The sequence below is a fragment of the Ixodes scapularis genome, unplaced genomic scaffold, assembly GCF_016920785.2.
Source record: "Ixodes scapularis isolate PalLabHiFi unplaced genomic scaffold, ASM1692078v2 PGA_scaffold6__148_contigs__length_123643588, whole genome shotgun sequence".
NCBI classification, from domain to species: domain Eukaryota; kingdom Metazoa; phylum Arthropoda; class Arachnida; order Ixodida; family Ixodidae; genus Ixodes; species Ixodes scapularis.
Genome location: NW_024609881.1, coordinates 32,873,149 through 32,882,428, shown reverse-complemented (window position 1 = coordinate 32,882,428; position 9,280 = coordinate 32,873,149).

The window sequence follows — 9,280 nt, the reverse complement described above, 5'->3', positions numbered from 1 at the left end:
AGAAAGAGCAGAAAAAAAGGAATTACGGCGTAGGCTTCAACGAAACCCGTGAAATTTCTGTGGAAGCGGTGGAACCTCAATATCACGACCCCCGCCTACATTTGCGACCGCGTCACCCGAAGCTCGCGTACGGGGAGCATTGTCCCTTGATGTGGCTGATGTACACCCCGCCTTCCCAATAGATGGCTCCATTACTTAGCTGTTCAAGACGTGCTAGAAATGCTTTCGTTTATGTGCATCTACAATCTCGGCGCGGTCGCAAATTGATTATGAATGGTTGGCCTTCACCGCACTGTTTAACATATTTAGCCAAGTTTGAGACTTTGTCCTCCTCCCACTTTTTCCTTGTCTTCCACGGAAACGCTGCTCGACCTGAAGCATGAGCACAACATGGAGAGCTTAGATTGTACCGAGGGTTCATTTCAAGCGGTAGGGAGCTTTTGCAATGATTTGAAGGTGGGCACCTACTGCGGCGGTCTGCGGCCAACCCATAATCCGCTTTGTTTTCGAGTTGCGAGGAGGAAAGCAGGGGGAAAGGCAGAGAGGTTCGCAGACGATCAAGGCTTCCGTCACCTCCTCGCAGCTGCTTTGCAAATGCGGCCCATAAACAACATGACCCCTTTCGACCAGTTGGAAACTTTCTAATACAGGCTTTCTAATGGAACATTTCGGAAGCAACCGCAACCATGCACTCGGCATAAATGAAATCAGTATTGCCTCAAACAGCGGCCGCTGTGGTACTCGCCACAGCGGCCGCTGTTCGGTACCCCTATCACTCGAGTGCGACGACGTGGTAAGTATTCGCGACTCCAACTCTCTATAGATGGCGCAGCTCGTTTCATAAAATGGTGGTTATAGTGAGCGCAGATATGCCTGCTGGTGTTTCAGTGGCTGAGCCTGTCTAGTCTGTTGGCTTCGGTCAGCGACACAAATTGTTCCAGCTTTAAAAGCGAAGTTAGGGTGTTGTGCGCGCCGGTCATCTTTTTATCCTGAAAACAACACAAAGAAAGGGTGTAATAGTTACGTCAGGAGGCACGTTTTACTTCAGGAACGAAACTGGAACTAACTTATGTTTTGGACTTTGCTTGTTACCAGAGGTATTAAGTTCAGTTTCTCTCTTAACTAGAAATGTGTCTCACAGCGTAATTATTGAGCTAATGGTATTGTTAGTTTAAATTTTATTCTTTGTCAAACGTGGCCGATCCAGGCAGTTTATAAATATTGTGTGGTTCAGTGTCGCTTCCGAGACAGGGTTTCATCCAAATTAATTGTAACAGGATATTGTAGCTGTTGAAAATATCAGTGCTGGTATTTGTGAGTTCGTGCTAAATTTTCTCACTCAGATAATTATCCTGTGACCTAATGAACTGAGTGCCCTTTGATGGGTTTTTGAACATTTAGATGGGACTTTATAATACACCCAATGTTTACGTTTATGTTGACAAGGATGTCAGTTTTTTATGTGGTAGAAAGAAAAAGATATAATACCTATTGTAAACACAATTATTGGGAATTTCTTGTGATTGTGAGGCTTATTGGAGGCCTTTATTACCGCATTTTTTTATTAATAATACAATCAATGTATTTTATCACGTAGTCTTTTAAGCTCTAATTTAGTTTGTTGCTTATGATCTGATTTAAAACGCGCGAACCACTATAACAATACAAAGTAGGCGAAATTTCCTTTCCGGTGCATAGTGCAGCATTTTTAATTAAGAGGAAATAAAATACAAATAATATGAAAGCAATGAATACATATCAGGTACTCCGAGAAATATATCTAAAATGATATTGGTTGTGGGTAAAGCATGTGGCCATATCAAACTCGCGACTTTTGACGATAGGCGAAACTTTCAAATTAACGGCCAATCCTTCCGGACCAAATGCCCCAAAATACAAAAAAAAATAAAAATAAAGGGACCTTGTTTTTTAATTAACCAAACTCCTAAGAACAGTCATTTTCTTTCATTTTTACGCGCCGTCGTTTTTCCAATAGCAGCATGTCCCAAATAGCACACCACGCCAAGTTGGGGATGGGCGGTATTGGCCTGCCGGGATATTAATACCGACCAGTACGGATGCGCCCCAAGGGGCGACATCGGCCGGGCCCAATGCCGGAATCCGGCCGGTACCGGGAACTTATTGGGGAACCGGGATGTTGGGAATACGGGATGTTCCCAGTGAGCTCCCGACCCAGATCCCCGGCATGGAACCGGTGGTACGGTAGGAAACAATCAGTGTGCCAGCCTACTTCCGGGTCAGAGCCAGTCCAATTGCGGATTAGTTCCAGCGTAATAGCAGATCAGTCCTAGCGTAATTGGGGGTCAGTGCCAGCGCAATTGCGGATCGGCGGCAGCGTATTTGTCATTCAGTGTACCAAGCATAGAACCACTAGAATGCTAGCTGCGTCAGGCTTTAAAGCCCAGGTATAACATCCGACTGCATTAAAATTTTGAAGAGGTAGCTTCTCAGTAGATCAAATTTACTTAAATGTGGAAATTCTAAATTTTTCTGTCTGAAATACTTCATTGGTTTTCATATCGTTTATAGGTGCTGGCCGTTTTAATACGTTTCTCGGACTTGAACCGAAACAAGCCAGTTTAGTATTTGTGCAATTTTAAGAAACAATTCTGTGTGAACAATTGACTTTTGGCATGTACCTATACGGTATACTCATGGCAATTATTGTATACTTGCTGAAACAACATGTCCCATTCATCTGTCACCCAGATGCATAGTGTGGGTAGTACAAGAAGGGAACATACAAAATGTTTTTACCGTGACGTTCTTTATTGTGACTCGTGAATTCATACCAGATAGCTCCTCAGCCAGAGTGTCCCTCATCGTCAAAGAGGGTTGGAACCACCAGCGGAGTGTCCGTCTCTTCAACTCTATTGCCCCTGCCCGCCAGCCACTTCTCCATTGCGACCACGCTGCACCTTTGAGCGCGACTTTTTATGCACCTGTAAAGAAAATTGTCAAATAACACATTAGTCGAGGGATAGGGGAAGCCAATATCTTGCATACTAGCTACACACAAGGTGCAGTTCAGAGTCTGCAGTTTGCGAGCGTTTTCTTTGTATAGTAGGTCCCGCACCTGGAGTGCAATTCAAAGCTGACAGAAAGAGAGCGCCACAGAGGCGGAGATTCTGGGTTTCGCCACCAAGCTAAGGTGCAGGTCTTTTGGAGGCATATGGCTATTTCATGGAACGTCCTATTAATGTGAAATGGGGAGCGAGAGGGGGGGGGGGGCGGGGGGCGAGAGGGGGCGGGGCGCAGAGATGAGTGGCTCAAAAGAGAGCAAAACGTTCCCAACTGACACCCTACAGACCAAGGCCTCTTAATGAGCTTCATTAGATTTACAGCCTGCAAACTAACAGGATAACAAGACAAGACCGACAATATCTTTTTTCACAGCTACTTCAAAACGCTGCTTTTTAGTATGAAGGTTCCGAGAATGCTAACACTGGAGTCATTCATAATAAAGAATGCAAGGCGAGGTTAAAGGAAAAAAAACACGACAGGAACTGACGACTTAAATTTTGCCTGCTGCAAGACTTAAAGGGAAACTAAAGCTGTACTGCATTTGAGGAAGATCACCAAAAGCGTCTTCATTTGGCGTCCAGGATCACGAATATCAAGTTCATTTTTTTTAATTTGGTGCTCAAAGGCTGCAGAAGTTAATTCTTAAAGTACAGGTGAAGCCCCTCAACCCAGGCAGCACATGACGTCGGGCCAACATTGGTGTTTAATTGGAGATCAATGCTCCAATGTTGGGCCAATGTGGCCATCGTGTTACCAACGTTGGTCTTACACTGGCATATACTTGCCAACATTGGCATGTATTTGCCAACGACTTCCCAACGTTGGCGATCGATTGGCTTAGGCTGGACAACATTGGCCTATTTCAGCCAATGGCTTACCAAAGTTGGTAATCAATCGGCTTAGGCTGGTCAACATAGGCCAATCTCAGCCAATGACTTACCAACGTTGGCACCCGGTTGACTTAGGCTGGCCAACATTGGCCTGTCTTAGCCAATTTGTTACAAACATTGGTAATCAATTGGTCTAGGTTGGCCAACATTGGCCTGTGTTAGCCGATGAGTCGCCATCATTGGTAATCGATTGGCTTAAGCTGGCCAACATTGGCCTGTCTTAGCCAATGGGTTACCAACATTGGTAATCGATTGACTTAGGCTGGGCAACATTGGCCTGTCTTAGCCAGTGGCTTACCAGAGTTATGATTATTTGGCTTAGTTTTTTAACTTGCTGGTCGCGCACCCTGAGAACAGTCTGTAGATGTGGCTCCCAGGGGGGAACGATTCTTCTCTTTTCACACGCACAGCAAGTTAGCACCTGAATTAGAACGGTGTATACATTGCGAGCTGTAGCAATTTTGAGCGTCCACGAAGAAGAACGCCGTAGTCGGAGACAGGTTTAAAGTAAACGCTGGGGAGGAGACTGCCTCCTCCACATCCTTCGCTCTGCACAAGTGAAAAGAAATAGGAGCTTTTACCACCTGTCACCGACTATAACTAACTCGTGTCATCCCAAAGCTGATATGTATGCTCAGTAAATTCCACACGAAATACAAAATCCACGCTTCCTTCGATTTGTGTGTATGTTTATAAGGAAAAAGGTATTGTGCTTCTTCTTTTATGCCCATTTAGCGACGCAGCCAGGAAACGTTTCCAAAGGGGGGGGGGGGGGGGGGGGAGACGCAGAGTTCAACCCCGAAAGCTCCACGGGCCTCCCCAGTATCTGCGACGCGGGCGCTTCGTCAGCTGTATGTGATCTTGAAAATCTCAAAGCAACCCGCTTTGCTGAGCCGTAAAACACGGTCTATATTTTAGTCCAAACCGGACAAGATTAAAAATAAATAAAAAGCACAAATATTTTTTTAGCAAAAAATAAAACCTTGAACCAAATATCAAGCGATTGATTAAGCAATTACACGTCTTCACGAATAAAAAAATCACGTTGAATTAAGATCTCGAACACCCTATCTTTGAGGTAGAAGGTGACATAAGTTGATGCGCATTTCAATCAGCAAACAAATGTTATCACGCAACATATAACAGAAGCTGCGGCATTATATGTCTGCTTGCCCAAAAATCACTTCAAAGTGCGTACAAAGTACGACGACTGCAGTAATGACCACGGTAGTGACAACGCCCGCAGAAATATAAACTGTAATAAAGCCAATGGGTTACCAGCGTTGGCAGTCGACTGGTTTAAGCTGGCCACCATTTGCCTGTCTGAGCCAGTGGCCTACCAACGTTGGTAATTGATTGGCTTAGTCTGGCCAACAGTGGCCTGTCTTAGCCAATGGCTCACCATCTTTGGTAATCGATTGACTTAGGCTGACCAACGTTGGCCTGTCTTAGCTAATGGGTTACCAACATTGAAAATATGTGGGCGCAAGATATCAGGGTGGCTCGTTTTCTGAAACCGAGCTTTAAAAACGAATGAAGTACTCTAGGCAATGAAAATCACTGTTGTAAGAAGGCGTCTTGATAAAAATGCTGCTAGGAAGACGCTGTAATTGAATAAGTTATTTATGAATTAAATCTAATTGGCAATCTTTATTAAATACTTATTTGAGGGCAAAGGTCTCAGTTGGAAAGTCGTATTTTGAATAGATGCTTGATGAAGGAGTTTACAACATGGTACACACCAAGTACCAGACTTTCTTAGACTAGCTATGGGGCCAAGATTGGGCCTTGGCCGTAGTAGATCTGGACCGGGACTGCCCAGTGAATTCTGAGAACTGCCAGCGTGGCGTCTCACTGTATATTCCGGTCGCCGGAATTACACGCAACTGCCAGGGAAGGGATTTTCTTGGCGCCTTTTGTCTCTTTTTGGTCCGAGCCGACCAGAGTAGACAGGCGGGTGGAAACCAACATTGAAGGCTTTTCTGGCGCTTCATTGTATTCACAGGCCCCAGAATTCCACGGAACTACAACGGAGTGGTTTTGGGTGTACTTTATTGGCTTCGCAGGATACACTGCGCCAAAGGACGACTGGCGTTGTCACGAAGCTCTCTAGAAAAGCCAAAGTCTCAAAAATCAAAAGATCAGTACAATACTGTACAGAGCGAGCAGCAAGAATGTAATAATAGTGTCAACAAATTGATCCCTCCATGACATTTACAGCATTCATGTCTCAAATCGCCGCATCTGAAACTGGAAAAACCTGCGGGATAATTTTTCTATGCCTATTTTTCAACATCACGCATCGCCGCAACGGTTCACGTACTTCGCGGCATCTCTGCTTCAACTTAGAATGAACAGCAGCACATGCTACGGGCTCTGTTTGCCTATCAGGCGCCAAAAAGGTTGCGATGCTGCGCGGGAGATGCGCAAAGCACTGGAACGGCTCCGGTCCGCAGGTGTTTGCAAGTTCTCAACGTCAAAGCAGCCTCTTGCAACACCAGTGAGCTAACGATGCTCGGGATTCCCACGCTCACATAGCAGCAGAGCGAGCGCGGTCGGCCAGATCGAGGTGCAGTCGGTTCTCATGTCGCGACTGCTACGCCGTTGCTTTGTCTTGCACTGACATTCGAAACAGCTCGCTCGAGGCTGCATGCGGGCCAAGCACACGAGTCTATAGCGCGACATAGTGTCGTTACAACGTGTAAAAAGTAGTGCTCACCTCGACAGGGGCGCAAGCAGCGGCGCTATGCCCGTCCACGCCAACGTCGAGAACGACAAAATATATATTAAAAACACTTTTTAGCACCCGAAACCAACATCTAATTACTTAATCGTGAATATTTTGCCACCTTAGGGATGTCCTATTACCTCACTGTGCAGCAAATTCCTCAAATATGCAGACGCTACTCCTGATATTTTTCTTTTTTTTTTTACTATTCTGCGATACGATAAGTCGTTAGCACTTTCGAGCCCAGAACCCCTCCATGTGCTGTCATCCTTTTGTTAAATTCGCGTTTTTTTTTTTTGTTTTTTTTTTTGTTTTTTAGTTTCAGCTTTGGGGATCTTTGCATCTGTGTTAAATTTATGATTAAAGGGTTTAAGAAATGATAGAGTATTTGCTACATTTACACAAACCTCGCGAAACACAAAATCTGTTATTGGAGTGCTGTGAAATATACGGCACAGCTTACTTCTGAGTAATATTTTTTTTGTGATTTCAGTTTATTTGGGACATCGTGAGCAGAAAGACGACGGAGTTATTTTTTCATTTTAGTTTAGAGTGTGGGTTTTACGGCGTAAAACATAGCATTTTCATACCTCCCGTTCTTGATTAACATTTGGGAAGGGCAGTTCCTTTGGGACTCAAAAAACTATCTCGGCGATAACTTTTCTTGGCAATGCAGTGGAAAAGAGGAGAGCCCGCGCACAGCTTTATTTAGTGCTCGAAATGGGAGAGGGAGCGCGGTCCTGTATCTTCCACTGTACTGCCAAGGAAAGTTGTCGCCGAGTAGCCGTCGTGCTGCTGTCCTGTTCACCGGAATTGAGAGCAGAGTAGACGCTATGCGTATTTTAGGCCAAGCCTGTCTCCGGTTACGGTCACGTGACTATAGTCTCCAAGCGGGTCACAAGGCAGAGCACGGCACCTGCCTGAAGGTCACTGCTTGGTAGACCATTCATATAGCGTCCACTGCACGATCAACTTTGGGACGAACTCACAAATTATCCACTGACAAATCCTCCCGCTGTGTTCATTGTTCGGATGACCCTCGAAGATAAGCCTTTTGTGGGCGCACCCGCTTGGGAACCTTGAAGAAGCAGGATGCAGGCGAAATACTGGAGGGAGGGGAATGTTTCCTCCACCCCTCTCCAGCAACCCATCTGCTCACCCTAGCAGCATTCCTTTCCCTGGCCCTGACTGAACTCTTAGCTGCGGCCTGTGTTGCTCAGTGTTTGAAAAGTCCTACGCGTATATCGGAACAAGCGATTTCTTCGAAGAAGTCAGAAATTCTCGTGATGTGGTTTGGTTCGACAAATGACAGCTTGTATCGCGTCGTGTTGAATCTTCACGGAGCCCTACCATCTCGTTCGCGTGTGTACGTGGTTGTTCTCCAGTGCCCGTATCGACAAATATCTCGGAATGCATCTTTTAAGTCGCTAATTTTTCGGTAAATGCACGGCAACCTGCTTGTTGGCAACGAGTGATCGCTGTTCTACGGGTACTCTTCCAGATTATCTCTAGAATTAGGCAGTGTCTATTCTCTCGGCAGCCGGGACAATAATTTTTCCGAAATTCTACACAGAGTCCCCTCCCACCAGCTGCATGCATGAAATCATGCAACTCCAGGTAGAATACTGACATTTTTGTTCTTCCGGCTGTTCGTGGAAACACGTTTCATAGACAACTTTTCATGAACACACGTTTCATGGACACGTTTCGTCGACACTAACATATCACCGACACTCGCTACGCGAATCACACGTTGCGGAGAAGTTTTTTCGCGGAAGTGGATAATCTGCCGGCAGCCCGGGAAAAGAAAGCCGGCAGTTGTCCCTTTTTGGGTCTCGTATAAAACGAATTGTGAACACGGCTATTTGAAGCTATTGAGTAGCTCACTGGTAAGGTGTCGGTCTCATACACAGCGGGACCCTGAGTCGATCCACCAGTGTAGTCTCATGTTTTTTCTCGAACATTTTATAAGCTTTTCACGATATTTACAAAATCTTTTTTTTTTAGAATTAACACTGAAAAAAACGAATGTTGTGCACAAAACTTCGCTGAAGTAAACGGTATGGGACTGCGCCCTTCCCGGGAGTGAACGGAGGACATAGCCCGGTGAAAACGAATTCAGCCAGTTTTGGACGGCGCGTGTATCACAAGACGACGCGTGCATCACAGTCTGCGGCTGCTCATTAGAAAAATATTAACCCAATCGTTCACCTGTACACGCCGCTTCCCAGCGACCCGCCGGCGGTCCAAGCTTCGCAGTCCTCCATTCAACCCCCGAAAGGGAGTCCCATACCATTTAATTCAGCGAAGTTTCGTTGACAACATTATTTTTTTTACAGTGTTAATTGTGAAAAAGAAATGACGTAGGTATCGCCAAATGCCTAGAAGAAAAAAAAAGTAATTCCACACTCACGATTAAACCAGGGTTCCGCCGCATAAGAGACGGACACCTTACCAGGAAGTACCCTACAGCCTCAAATAGTTATTTTCACAATTCGTTTTATGCGAGACCCAATAGAGGGCAACTGCCGGTATTTTTCCCCCGGGCTATTGTGCCGGCGGCAGAATATCCACTTCCTTTTTCGCGGGTGTGTCACCGGCCGGCAGACCTGTCCAC